Below are 15396 nucleotides of genomic sequence, written 5' to 3' on the forward strand. Positions count from 1 at the left end.
GACGGGTTTGGAAAGCTCTCTGCTTGCTCCCTGCCATTATAAGTGGCTAGTCCAGCTCGTACAGGGACCATGTATGCAGGTGGGAGAAGCCCCTTGGTCTGCAACTCTACTAGTCGGCTGTGGGGAACAGAACATCTCTCCCAATCGCCTGGCCTAGTGCTACGGGAGCGAGAGGAGGAACCACGACGACCGGCCATGGTGGTGTGGATTTTTCCAGGTGCGCTCTGATGAATACTCGCTGGGAGAAGATGGTGTGATTTGGATATGAGAATCCCCGTCTCTTTTATAGATGATTTACTCGCGTGGTTGGGGTGGTAAATGTAAAAATACCTCGACTTCTCGCATTCACTCGACACATGGATATGGCCGTTATTAAAGCTCAGAAGCTGAGGAGGATGACATTGATGAGGAGCCGGACACTACTCGTCACAACAATATTCTGAAGGATTTGGAGAAGAACCCGCCTTGCAATGCCGAAGATAATCTGCGCGCTGGACTCATCGTCATTGAAGCCTGGTTTGGGGGCTACTGAGGAAGTCCTGGATTAAGGGGTCCTCGGACAGCCGGACTATATACTTTGGCCGGACTGTTGGACTATGAAGATACAAGATTGAAGACTTCGTCCCGTGTCCGGATGGGACTCTCCTTTGCGTCGAAGGCAAGCTTGGATATTCGGATACGTAGATTTCCTTCTCTGTAACCAACTCTGTGTAACCCTAGCCCCCTCCGGTGTCTATATAAACCGAAGGGTTTAGTCCGTAGGACAACAACAATCATAATCACAGGCTAGCTTCTAGGGTTAGCCTCTACAATCTCGTGGTAGATCAACTCTTGTAATACTCATATCATGAAGATCAATCAAGCACGAAGTAGGGTATTACCTCCATCGAGAGGGCCCGAACCTGGGTAAAACATCGTGTCCCCTGCCTCCTGTTACCATTAGCCTTAGACGCACAGTTCGGGACCCCCTACCCGAGATCCGCCGGTTTTGACACCGACAACGGCCTCGTCAGCATTGCCTTGGGAGTGATCCGGCCTCTTCTTCGGTGGAAGTAGCGAGGTTCCACCTCAGTTCCTTCCCCTTTTCCGTTGCGGAAAACATCCTGATTGGCGCCATGGACGCGCTGGCAAGATGGTGGAGTGAGAGGAGAATGAAGCAAGGAGCAAGAAGGCGAAGATGGGCAGGGGGCTCTGCCCGCTCCCCTATTATAGCCAAGAGAAGGTAAATTGTCGGCCTCCCACGATCCTCAGTAATGATGATTTTCTCTGCATGTAGCAGACAATTGTCAAGTCGAACGGTTGCCGAGGTGATGTGGGGAAGAAGAGACGCCCATGACTTATCAGGTGCCATGCATTGGCTCGGTCCGCAGGCGATTGGGGCCCGTGACGTTCCACACTTTCCCTTTGGCTTCGCCTCGAAGCCAAGTGCGAGCGTGCCTTGGGCCCAGGGGCTTCTGTCGGTGTTCTGGGAACTAGGGTACCCAGACCAGCCTGCGTGCGGCCCATGATGTGGCTTCATCGACGGCCTGGTATGACCCGGCTTCGACTACGGCAAGACAAGACCCTCGCGAGGGGCCAAGCCTCACGAGGCGGGTGACATCAAGACCTCCTGAGGGAGCGGCCTCCTCAGGCGGACTCTTAAGGGGGCAGAGATTTCTATGCAAGACCCGGCCTCACGAGGCTGGAATGACATCAGCCATGACGACCAAGGCCAGGCGCGCGCCGGCGGGCGCAGAGCGGCATGTTTCCTCTTTGGTGCAAAGGAGGCAAGCGCGGGTGTGGAGTCCCAAGGAATCAGCCAAAGGTTGCCATTTGTGTGCAACGAGACCAAGACCGCCAGAACGGCAGGGTGGATGTCATCACCGAGCCCACCACGACATCACGCTCAGAAGCTTTGCAGGCGAAGACCACCTTTCATCAGGATCAGATGTACTTCTTGTCCCCTTTCAAATTTGGCCATTGTGGGATCCCTTCCCGCCTATGTTTTGGAGGAAGAGGACCAAGGCCACTATAAATACAGCCTAGCCACCACCATAGAGAGAGGTTGACGCATCAGGTGATCAGCTCATCGAACCACTTAGAGCACATCACAAGAACACGCCTCCTGAGGCTATTCTTCCACTTGTACTAGTTCATCCTCAGCCCCTCGCGAGGCTAATCCACCACAAATCAGGAGTAGGGTATTACACTGCATGGTGGCCTGAACCTGGGTAAACTACTGTGTCTTCCTCTGTCGTGTTCATCGAGCTAGGTCGTGAGAGCAGCGGGTCGATCGGCTTGAGAGGTTGAGTTCTTCACACACGCCCCTGAGTTCGAACCTTTCTTGGGTCTACGGAACCCGGAATCTGACAAAGCTACTCCACACCATTAGTACACATATGAAGAAACAAAATGGATAGTGTGGCGATCTCTTGGTGATGCGAGGGGCAAACGTGGGAAGAGCTCGAGCCAGTCGACAACTAGGCGTGCTCTGTGATAGCACGAGGGCCGAAGTTGAGGGGGGGGGCACGAGGATGACCTCGAGGTAGCCGTCAATAGGCCAATCTCAAGGTGCCGGTGAGGGGATTGCTCGAGTTTGATGATGATGGGATGCACCGATGACAAGCTCGAGCTGCCCAGTTAGAAGGCGAGCATGAAAATAGAGGGGCGCGTAAACGAAGTTCTCACAGTAGTGCAACTGTGTGATGGAGGCCGACTTGCGGGGGGAGGGGGGGCTCTAGTGCCAGATGAGCTCTCGACCTTCATTTTTCCATCTCCAACGAGGGCACTCCATAGTTGGCTCAGGGATATAATGTGAAGGAGAGAAAGGTCAAAATATTACTTGCCACTGATCAATGATAGCGGTGGCTAGAATCACTCAACATTTGCTCTTTTATTTTTGCAAATCCAGGAATGGGCAACTTCTCCAACTCCTATATAGAGGCGGAGGTGTCTCGATCTTTCGATGAGATGATAACTATCGATTTGGTGAAGATGACTTTGATGATCCGACTACAAATGTGCACGACATTGCGCCTTAGCAATCGCTAAACCAACTCCAAGAGGTTATTGACCACGCTAGAGCATAGTCAACCTGACCACGAAGGTCTATTCCTGCAAGCAATCGAAGAAAGAGCAAGAATATGATAAAAAAATCTGAATATTGCGAGTATATATGAAGTATTGATAAAGGTGGGGATCCGTAAGCGGTCTTGGTCTGGTCGTTGGACACAAACGAAGTACACGAAGTTGCAATGGCTAACTTTTAACTAAAAAAATCCCAAGGGAAAAGCTACTAGATGGATCTACTTATATAGGATCAAGGGGTGGCGGCCAAGGAGGTGGAGGATGTCCCAAGGCAGCCTAAAACTAACCCTAGGCCGTACAAGGCCAATGGGCCCAAGTGGAGGTGATTTAACACATTTGGACTTGTAGTTTGACTTGGATTCTGCTGCAGCATCAGATTGTTTCGTCCATAACTCAATGCTCCGGACGAATTTGAAGGTGAATCCAATGGGTTGGAAAGTGCACGAAATCTAGTTTCCAACAAAAAAATAATCACCCAATTCGGAGTCCGTATGAAAAAGTTGTTGGAGTTTTGAGTCAGGTATGTCTGTGCAGTCCGAATCTGAATCCAGAACGTGAGAGACTTGGACTCTATCTTCTCTTGGCCCAAAAGTGACGTGAGAGGACTTTTTGAACATAACCTAAACTTCTCCTTTTCCCTTATCTTCATATGGGGATTGTACAAATGTCCCATACACCTGCAATTGGACAAAACACAAAAGTGTGTGAAGTATTTTTGTTCTGGATAACATAAATAGATTATTGAATAGTTTGCACTAGAAATCACCTGACAAATATGCATGTATGCAATATTTTTGGTCTTATCCAAGGTAGTCATGTCCTCATCATCCTCCCCTTCTTGAAAACAAAGCCGTCCTCAGCGTTGCTTAATCTGAAATGTGGCTAACAAAACAGACAAGGTGTACATGTTGTATATGTATTTGTCATCCATTTTTACTTCCCTTGATTTTTGCACATATGACACATGTATATATGAGGAACCTTCATAGATTATAAAATATAAAGCCAAAATATTATCATAAGTAGAATGCATGAAAATATTGTAACTCGGTTTGCACATATAAGTGAAGCTCTTATTCATATCAAAAGATTGACAATATTCATCATTAAACCATCCCAACATTGGTGAATAAACCTTACGTGCATCAAATTTACATGCTACAACATGCTTAAATAAGAAAACATGCAATAAGTCATTTGACACAGAATGATCACCAAGATTAGAGGTCATATCAAAATGATTAAACATTGGCACAATTATTTTAAAATGTATTTGATCCAAATCTAATTTATTTCCTGATTCACATGGTTCTTTGACATCAACAGTTAATTCAATGGGCGCACTCAAAATTGTTGGTATTTCAGTTGTTTGATCACATGATGCATTCATGATAGTAACATGATTCTCTAAACTAGGTGGCGTGCTCAAATCAACAGGTAACTCAACACATGATGTATTCAAGTTAACTAGGGATGCATCATTCTCATGTGAAGTTATATCATCAATACCTTTACTGTTACCTTGTCGCAAAGACGTAGCTGATGTAGGTACGGACGTTGACAATGCACCATACTCTTGAGATGATGTCGCGCTCACAATCCGAGGTGGGGCTGCTCTAGTAGGTGCAACGGTGGAGGAACCAACCGGCGGTGGTGAGCATGAACTGGAATAGTAGTTGTTGTAGTCACGCAATGCATCCTCCTGTATCTGTCTCTCAAAGGTACAAGCGCAAACATACATACCAGTAATGCAATGAGGAATATAGTGAAATCTTGCATGGATATGATGGTTCAAACCACCAAAAAATCTATTCATTGTATCATCCTCAGATTCTTCTATGTCACAATGATGCATATAATATTGAACTCTTGGTAGTAAGCATGAACAGTGTTGTTCCCTTGTTTAAATTGTTCAAATTTGCGAAGCAATTCACGATGATAGTAAGGAGGGATATTTTTTTGTCTCATTACATCTATCAAATCTTTCCAAGTTGTGGGTTGGTTATCAATGTTTTTCTTACAATGCACACTCCACCAAACAGAAGCAAAACCAGTAAATGCTCTAGTGGCAGCTCGTACTCGCTCAAGTTCAGAAAAGTCATGTTGACTAAAAACTTTTTCTACTTCAAGCTCCCAAGCTAGATAAATAGCAGGATTAAATCTACCCTCAAATGATGGTAAAGAGATAACCTGACCATGTGCTTGTGTGTGTTGTCCCAACTCTCGTGATGGTGAAGATGTGTCCATCGTCCAAGAACTTCTATCTCCGGAACCTATCATGATTAGTAGAAACAAGAAACAAAATTCAAGATTAATGTTCCTATGAACTACTAGGATGTGGTTGTAAAGTGCTCACAGTAAAGCAAATATCAATATCTTACAAGTTCTTACCATACGGTGGTGACAGGCAACCAGCGGTGTCAAGTAACTCTGAAGATTGTGTAAAGCGATTGCCAAGGGAATGTACGTATACATGGTGTAGAAATATGTGGAGCTGGGTTGGCTATATATGGTAGCAAAAAATTAGCAATAATCAATTCAAAGATGCAATGTTGAATAAACGCTCAACGTCGGTACTGTGCTGGTCCTAGGCTAGACCGGACTAGATATGCGATCCTAGAACACTAATGAGGTCACGGCATAGCACAACTAGCATCAATGAAGGATACTACGTAGCTCTGGACAGCAAGATATAAGTGAAGATCACAACGGCAGTAAAGATAATGATGAAAAACAACTGCCAAGCAGGATATACAACAACTCTCTCTCCAACTTTCCTCTTGAAAAGTTTGAGCCAATTTTCTGACATTTTTTTACAAAGAATGCTACTAACTCAAGCTTTCCAATGCAAAAAGAATCACTCAATTCCGAGTTGATATGAGGAGTCAAAAAATTCTAAAACTGGCCTGAAAAACTAGAACAAGCTGTGTTCGCGAACTTCGGAGGGCAAAAAGACCTACTTAGAAGCCGATTTTGAGGTGCCAAATATGGAACTAGCTTCAGAAACTATTTAGATGCGTCTCGTTGCGAGCTTTCATTTGAGTACTCGCGGAGTCAAAACGGACATCGTATGAGAAAGTTATGCCTGTTTTACTAAACAGTGCACAAAACGGATTCCAATCCGGATTCAACTATGAGATTGATTCTAGATAGATCCGAATTTTTTTTCTTCTATTTTTTTCCTCACACTTTTTTCTTTTTCTTTCTCTTTTTTTTGAATTTTTTCTTTTTTTTTCTCTGTCTTTTTTTCTCTCTCACCCTTTCCAAAAAAACAAGATAAGATGCAGATTGGATCAAGCGAAGATGTGAACAATCTCAACTATGATTATGACAATGAATGATGGGTAGCACGTGGTGGAAATTGATGGATGGGTGGTGGACAACGGAAGGGATAGCGATGCAGCGGCGGCATGACTAATGTGAACAAAACTCTAAACTCTAAACGAACTAGACACTAAGACCAGCAACTCGACACGATGATGCAACCGATCATTCAATAATGCAAACAATGAAAAGAAAATTGCAAAGGCTCAGACTGGCTAGGACAAAGGATGAATAGATCTAACATTTTTTTGTGGTTTTTTCTTGGATAATAGGTAAGAAAATAAATCTAATCTAGCGAAAACTAGAAATTCTCACCGAGCAAACTGAAAACTGATACCACTTGATAGAGGCGGAGGTGTCCCGATCTTTCGATGAGATTATAACTATCGATTTGGTGAAGGTGACTTTGACGATCCGACTACAAATGTGCATGACGTTGCGCCTTAGCAGTCGTTAAACCAACTCCGAGAGGTTATTGACCACGCCGGAGCACAATCAACCTGGCCACGAAGGTCTATTCCTGCAAGCAATCAAAGAAAGAGCAAGAATATGATAAAAACAATCTGAATATTGCAAGTATATATGAAGTATTGATAAAGGTGGGGATCCGTAAGCGGTCTTGGTCTGGTCGTTGGACACAAACGAAGTACACGAAGTTGCAATGGCTAACTTTTAACTAAACAAATCCCAAGGGAAAAGCTACTAGATGGATCTACTTATATAGGATCAAGGGGTGGCGGCCAAGGAGGTGGAGGATGTCCCAAGGCAGCCTAAAACTAACCCTATGTCGTACAAGGCCAATGGGCCCAAGTGGAGGTGATTTAACACCTTTGGACTTGTAGTTTGACTTGGATTCTGCTGCAGCATCAGATTGTTTCGTCCATAACTCAATGCTCCGGACGAATTTGAAGGTGAATCCAATGGGTTGGAAAGTGCACGAAATCTAGTTTCCAACAAAAAAATAATCACCCAATTCGGAGTCCGTATGAAAAAGTTGTTGGCGTTTTGAGCCAGGTATGTCTGTGCAGTCCGAATCTGAATCCAGAACATGAGAGACTTGGACTCTATCTTCTCTTGGCCCAAAAGTGACGTGAGAGGACTTTTTGAACATAACCTAAACTTCTCCTTTTCCCTTATCTTCATATGGGGATTGTACAAATGTCCCATACACCTGCAATTGGACAAAACACAAAAGTGTGTGAAGTATTTTTGTTCTGGATAACATAAATAGATTATTGAATAGTTTGCACTAGAAATCACCTGACAAATATGCATGTATGCAATATTTTTGGTCTTATCCAAGGTAGTTATGTCCTCATCACTATATGTTTGTACTAGGAGGGCTATGATCTCGATTTTTGACTTCATAGTTTGGACGTTCGGCCCAACTCCACCCACAGGAGGAGCTAGGAGGTGGAGCATTGCCGAACAAGCCCTTACTCGATGTTTGACAAAGAAAAGATACTCAAGAAAGTAAGCAAAATCGAGTTAGACAAGCAAGACTACCATTAATTATTCATCGTAAAATCAGATGCATGCTAAAAGTAGAGAAGTTCCTTGTAGCAAACATTTTAATAGCATAGCTATGTATAGCATCTTGCAAGGACAATATCCCTGGACATGTTGCAATAGTGATATTCGTAACTCAATACCAAAAAAGGTTCGTGCCCCACTTACAAGGACAAATATCCCTGGACATGTTGCAACAGTTGTGTTGTGGTCAGAATGCAACTCCACACACACCACGCGGTACCACAACATACGCACCCAAGATAGATACAAAGGTAGGAACAACTACGTAGCCCCCTACTACTCCAAGCAATCTACAAGTAGGAAGAGAAGCCCTGAGGACCCTCCACCGTGAATAGGTCACCGCAAGGAGAAGCCATGTATGACAATCTGGGTGCTTCAAGGCAGTGCGTTCATGAAGGATGCGTCACCGTAATGCCGCCATCGCCTGATCCAGGATTGGGGTTCCCCTGGTGCGAGAAGGGGGACAAAGTGTTGGGAAACATAGTCGAAAACAAAAAAATGCCCTACGATCACCCGGGAACAATATGAAGATGCATATAGGGTTTGGATCAACGATCATTACCAACTCCGGAGTGCAAGGGAAGTAGATGAGTCGGTGCAGATTGTACTTGGAGTCCCTCGAACCATTTATGACGATCCCACGAACTACCCTCAAATGATCCCTGGAACGGAATATCGAAAGCACGATCTCTCTACTTGGTTGCAAGCGTACGGTCTTCATGATCCGGTAGCGCTTCACCATCCAGAGTGACTCCGGAGTGCAGCGGAAGTAGACGAGTCAGTGTAGATCGTACTTGGAGTCCCTCAAATCGTTGATGACGATCCCTCGAACCGTCCATGAACAATGCCTCGAACAGAAGACTGAAAGCATGGCCTCTCGACTTGGTTGCAAGTGTACAATCTTCATGATGCAGCAGCGCTTTGCCGTCCAGAGCTTAATCATCACTAGTGAATTAGAGGGAGGAGATTAGGACCACAATGGGCTTCTAATTATGAGGATTAGAGGAACTAGGTCTAGCTCTTATTAGTCAAATAGGACCAACTAGAACTATACTAGATGTACTAGAGGAGGCTCCAAAATTGTGTCCCAAAGGGCAAAATCCTCTAGTATATATAGGAGCCATTCCACACACACCACGTGGTACAAGGGGGGAGGGAGGAGGGGCGCCACAAGAGGGAGGTAAAGTCCCCTCCCTTGGCCGGCCAAGTAGGAGGAGGACTCCCTCTCCTCTTTCCATGGGGAGAAGGGGCACCACCCTTCTTGGGCCCAAGTGGCCCAAGTAGCGTTCCACTACTTGGCCTTTTAAGGCTCGTTCATATTAAATTAAATATAAAAGCCTCCTAAAAATTACTAGAGCATTTTATTATTAATAATTTAAGATCACTAGAAACATTTTCCACCTATATATTTTTTATCGGTAATACCCGGTATTACCTGATAAACTCTGAAACCCTTCCGGTGACCCCGAAACGCTTCCGGTTCCTCTAGGAACTATTCCGAATATTAATGAAATAATTCCACAAATAAATCCTTGGTATTCCCATCCTACTAACACAACAGATCATGATTACCTTAAGCTTGTGACCTCATAGGTGCGGTAAAACATAGACATGAATGAAACCCCTTTGGTCAATGACCGATAACGGAACCGTGGACGTCCATATCGATCCCTATGATTACACGAATGACATTCGAGTGAGCCTTTCGTGATCACGTGTTGTTACCTTTTTTTCGTGATACTTTACAAAACCCGAGGTGCATCGATATCCTCTTGAGTCATACACATGCTCACTATACCGTCATCCTCGTTACTAGTTTTGTTCTTCTTTCTTGTTGACATGTTCCAGCATCCCCGTGACATAGTGATTGATACGTGTCGAACGTATCTATAATTTTTGCTTGTTCCATGCTGTTATATTATCATTCTTGGATGTTTTACAATCATTTTATAGGAACTTTATATATTTTTTGGGACTAACCTATTAACATAGTGCCCGGTGCCAGTTGCTGTTTTTACTTGTTTTTTACTTAGTAGAAAATCAATACCAAATGGAGTCCAAATGCAATGAAACTTTTTGGAGATTCTTTTTGGAGCAGAAGACATCAAGTGGGCCAAAGAAGTACCAGAGGAGGGCTCTGAGGGGAGCACAACCCACCAGGCGCGCCTGGAGACCCAGGTGCGCCCAGGTGGGTTGTGCCCACCTCGGTAGCCTCCCGCACCGCCTCTTCGTCCTATAAATCCCCAAATATTCTAGAAACCCTAGGGGAGTCGACGAAACACAATTCCAGCCGCCCCAATTTCCAAAACCACGAGATCCAATCTAGTCACCATCACGAAGGGGTTCATCATCCTCATTGGTGCCTCTCCGATGATGCGTGAGTAGTTCAACATAGACCTATGGGTCCGTAGGCAGTAGCTAGATGGCTTCCTCTCTCTCTCTTTTGATTCTCAATACAATGGTCTCTTGGAGATCTATTGGATGTAACTCTTTTTGCGGTGTGTTGTTGGGATCCGATGAACTTTGAGTTTATGATTAGATCTGTATCCATGAATATTATTTGAGTCTACTTTTGATCTCTTATATGCATGATTATTTATAGCCTCGTATTTATTCTTTGAATCTTTGGTTTAGTTAGGCCAATTAGATTGATTTTTCTTGCCATGGGAAGAGGTGCTTTGTGATGGGTTTGATCATGCGGTGTTCTTTCCCATTGACAGAAGGGGCAGCAAGACACACATGTATCGTTGCTATTAAGGATAACAAGAAGCGGCTATTCCTACATGAATAGATCTCGTCTACATCATGTCATCGTTCTTATTGCATTACTCCGTTTCTCCATGAACTTAATACACTAGATGCATGCTGGATAGCGGTCGATATGTGGAGTAATTGTAGTAGATGCAGGCAGGAGTCGGTCTATTAATCTTGGACATGATGCCTATATATTGATCATTGCCTTGGATATAGTCATAACTATCCGATTTCTATCAATTGCCCAACGGTAATCTGTTTACCCACAGTATGCTATTTCTTGAGAGAAGCAACAAGTGAAATCTACGCCCCCCGAGTCTATTCTTTATCATATTTGCTTTGAGATCTATTTTTATTTGCTTTTGTTTTCTGATCTATTATTCCAAAAAAACAAAAATACCTTGCTGCACCTTTTATTTGCATGTTTTATTTCACGTTTTATCGAGATCAATTTATCCAATCTACATAATTTTTTATCGCGTCAACTTGACAATCTCTGGTGCCATTACCCGAAAAAGGGATTGACAACCCCTTATAAGCGTCGAGTTGTAAGTATTTGTTCTTTATGTGCAGGTACCGTTTACATAGTGTTGCTTGGTTCTCCTACTGGATTGATACCTTGGTTTCATGACCGAGGGAAATACCTCCCATAGCTGTGCTGCTTCATCCCTTCCTCTTTGGGGAAATACCGATGTAGTTAAAGCGACATCAGAAGGAATTTCTGGCGCCGTTGCCGGGGAGACTTCATCAACATATATCAGGTTCCTAATCACAAATCTCATCTCCTTACAATTTACATTATTTGCCATTTGCCCCTCGTTTTCATCTCCCCCACTTCTAAAACATTTTTGCGAAAAGCACAAAAATATTTGCTTTTGCCTTTTTCTTGCTTGCCTCTTTGCTTGTGTTGCCATGCGTATTCCATTTACTTTCTTCTTTGCTTGCTAAAAATCTATTGATATGGATCCTCATGCACTTGCTAACCTTTTCAAAAGATCCAATTATGATGAATGAGTTGATAGTGAATTGAGTTCACTAGATTATCTTTATGAAGTTTTGCTTGAGATTCATGAATCTAAAAATTGTGATGAAGTGTTAAACAGAGAAATTTATAAAATTATTCATGGTAGCTCCTTGAATGAAAATCATGATTGCAATGATGTTATTATAAATTTTATCAATGTCAATTGTGTGCAAAACCCCACTACTTATTACAATGATCATGATTGGGGTGATAAGGATTCTTATGATCTTGAAAATTTATTTAAACCTCATGATGAATATGCTTGTGATAATATTAAAAGTGGATTTGGAAGAGTGTAAACTTTAGCTAAAAATAATCCCACATATTTGGAGAATGTTCAATTTATGAATTTTTTGAGAAAAGTGGGCTTGGAGAGGCCATGTTTTTATTTGATGATAATCCCACTATTTTGGAAGAGTGTCAACTTTGCATGCATGTGGATCATGAAGAATATTTTATATGATAGTTATATTGTTGAACTTGATTATGATCCTATATGTAATTATTACGAGAGAGGAAAATGTAGTTGCAGAAATTTTCATGTTACTAAATTACCTCTCTTTATGTTGTGATCGTCAATGTTTTATTCCTTTTCTTTGCATATGTTAGATGTTTCTTGTCTTGATAATTTGTTTGCTTATAAAATTCCTATGCATAGGAAGTATGTTAGACTTAACTGTGTTTATCATATGATTCATAATGTTTTGTTTGTGTTTCAATTCTTATCTTTCCTGTGAGCATCATTGAAATATTAAGCCTATCTTAATGGCTATAAAGAAAGAGCTCGTTGGGAGGCAACCCAATGAATAAAATTTATTTTTGCTTTTTTCTTTCTGTTCTTGAGTGTTCACACAATTATGCTACTGTTATGATTGTGTTTTTATGTTTAATTAGTGTTTGTGCCAAGTAAGGCCTTTGGAATCATGTTTGGTGATAAATGATTTGATCTTGTTGAAAAACAGAAACTTTTGCACCCAGTAACAGAATTGATGTGCTTTGTTGGAGCATGATAAAATTCTGAAGTTTTTACAAAATATTGATAAACAAATTGCCTACATTATCCTAAGTATTCAGAATTTTTGGAGTTACAAAAGTATACAAGTTTTTAGATTACTACATACTGTTCTGTTTTTGACAGATTCTGTTTTCTTTGCATTGTGTGCTTATTTTGATGAATCTATGGATTGTATTGGAGGGTATAAGCCATTTAAAAGTTAGAATACAGTAGATATAATGCAAAAATAAAATATGAACGGGTTTGCAATAGTACTTAGAGTAGTGATTTGCTTTCTTATACTAACGTATCTCATGAAGGTTTTGGTTAGTTTTGTGTGATTGAAGTTTTCAAGTTTTGGGTGAGATCACGATGGATGAAGGAATAAGGAGTGAAAAGAGCCTAAGCTTGGGGATGCCCCAAGAAGGCAACCAATAAGGGCATCCAGGTTCCGCTATTGTTATTGACGGGAGAGGTGTCTCAGTCATGTCTACATAGTTCTCGAACCCATAGGGTCCACACGCTTAACGTTCAATGTCGATTTGGTATTATATGAGTTATGTGGTTTGGTGACCAAATGTTGTTCGGAGTCTCGGATGAGATCACAGACATGACGAGGAGCTCCGGAATGGTCCATAGGTAAATATTGATATATAGGACGATGCTATTTGGTATCTGGAATGGTTTTGGAATGCACCGGAAAGTAACCTGAATACCGGAGGGGTTCGAGAGGCACCGGGAGAGTATTGGGCCTTACTGAGCCATGCAGAGGGAACACACCAGCCCACATAGGCTGGTGCGCCCCCCTTAAGGTAGCCGCACCCAATTAGATGGAAGGGGGAGGCGCCACCTCCTCCTACCATATCTCCGGAAGGGAGAAAGGAAGAAGAAGGGGTGGCTCCCCTCTTTCCTTCTCCCTTGTGCATTATATGGAAGGGGGGGGCACACCACTAGGAAATCCCTAGGGTGGCAGCCGACCCTATTGGAGGCATCCTAGGGTTGCCTCCTCCCCTGCCACGCATATATATATGTGGGGAAGGGTGCTTCACAATACACAACTTATTCCACACCGTGTGTCGGCACCCCTCCACCGTTTACACCCCCGGTCATATTTTTGTAGTGCTTAGGCGAAGCCCTGCAGAGATCACTTCATCATCACCATCACCATGTTGTCTTGCTGTCGGAACTCATCTACTACCTCGCCGTTTTGCTGGATCAAGAAGGCGGAGGACGTCATCGAGCTGAACGTGTGCAGAACGCGGAGGTGTCGTACGTTCGGTACTTGATCGGTTGGAGCGTGAAGAATTTCGACTACATCAACCGCGTTGTTAAACGCTTCCGCTTAGGTCTACGAGAGTACGTAGACACACTCTTCCCCTTGTTGCTATGCATCTCCATGGATAGATATTGCGTGTACGTAGAATTTTTTATGTTTTCCATGCAACGTTTCCCAACAGTGGCATTAGAGCCAGGTCCATGCGTAGATGATATGCAGAGTAGAACACAAAGAGTTGTGGGCGGTGATAGTCATACTGCTTACCACCAACGTCTTATTTTGAGTCGGAAGTATTGTGGGATGAAGCGGCCTGGACCAACCTTACATGTCCACGCACATGAGACCGGTTCCACCGACTGGCATGCAACTAGTTTTGCATAAAGGTGGCTGGGAGGTGTCTATTTCTCCTACTTTAGTTGAATCGAATTTTACTACAGCCATTCCTTGAAGAAGGTTAAAACAACAAACTTGATAATCACCGTTGTGGTTTGGCGTAGGTAAGAACGGTTCTTTAGCTGCCACGTAAGACTTGCAACAACAAAGTAGAGGACGTCTAACTTGTTTTTGCTGGGCATGTTGTGATGCGATATGGTCAAGATACAATGTGATATATGTTGATGTATGAATTGATCATGTTTTGTAACATCGACAACCGTCAGGAGCCTTAGGGTTGTCTCTTTATTGTATGAAGTGCAAGCGCCATGTAATTGCTTTACTTTATCACTATGCGTTAGCGATAGTTGTAGAAGCAATAGTTAGCGTGATGACCTTGATGCAATGACGCTACGATGGAGATATGGGTGTCAAGCCGGTGACGACGGAGATCATGACATTGCTTTGGAGATGGAGATCAAAAGCACAAGATGATGATGGCCATATCATGTCACATATTTTGATTGCATGTGATGTTTATCTTTTATGCATCTTATTTTGCTTAGAACGGCGGTAGCATTATAATATGATCCCTTCACTTAATTTCAAGATAAAAATGTTCTCCCTGAGTATGCACCTTTGCCATAGTTCGTCGTTTCAAGACACGCGTGATGATCGGGTGCGATAGACTCTATGTTCACATACAATGGGTGCAAGAAAGTTTTGCACATGCATAATACTTGGGTTAAACTTGACGAGCCTAGCATGTACAGACATGGTCTCGGAACACTGGAGACAGAAAGGTCGAACATGAGTCATATAGTAGATATGATCAACATAGATATGTTCACCATTGATGACTACCCCATTTCACGTGATGATCGTACATGGGTTAGTTGATTTGGATCATGTATCACTTAGATAAACTTGAGGGATGTTTATTTAAGTGGGAGTTCATTAGTAATTTGATTAATTAAACTTAATTTATCATGAACTTAGTCTTGATAGTTTTTCCTATCTATGTTGTAGATCAATAGCTCGCGATATAGCTCC

Source organism: Triticum aestivum, chromosome 3B, assembly GCF_018294505.1.
Source record: "Triticum aestivum cultivar Chinese Spring chromosome 3B, IWGSC CS RefSeq v2.1, whole genome shotgun sequence".
Lineage (NCBI taxonomy): Eukaryota > Viridiplantae > Streptophyta > Magnoliopsida > Poales > Poaceae > Triticum > Triticum aestivum.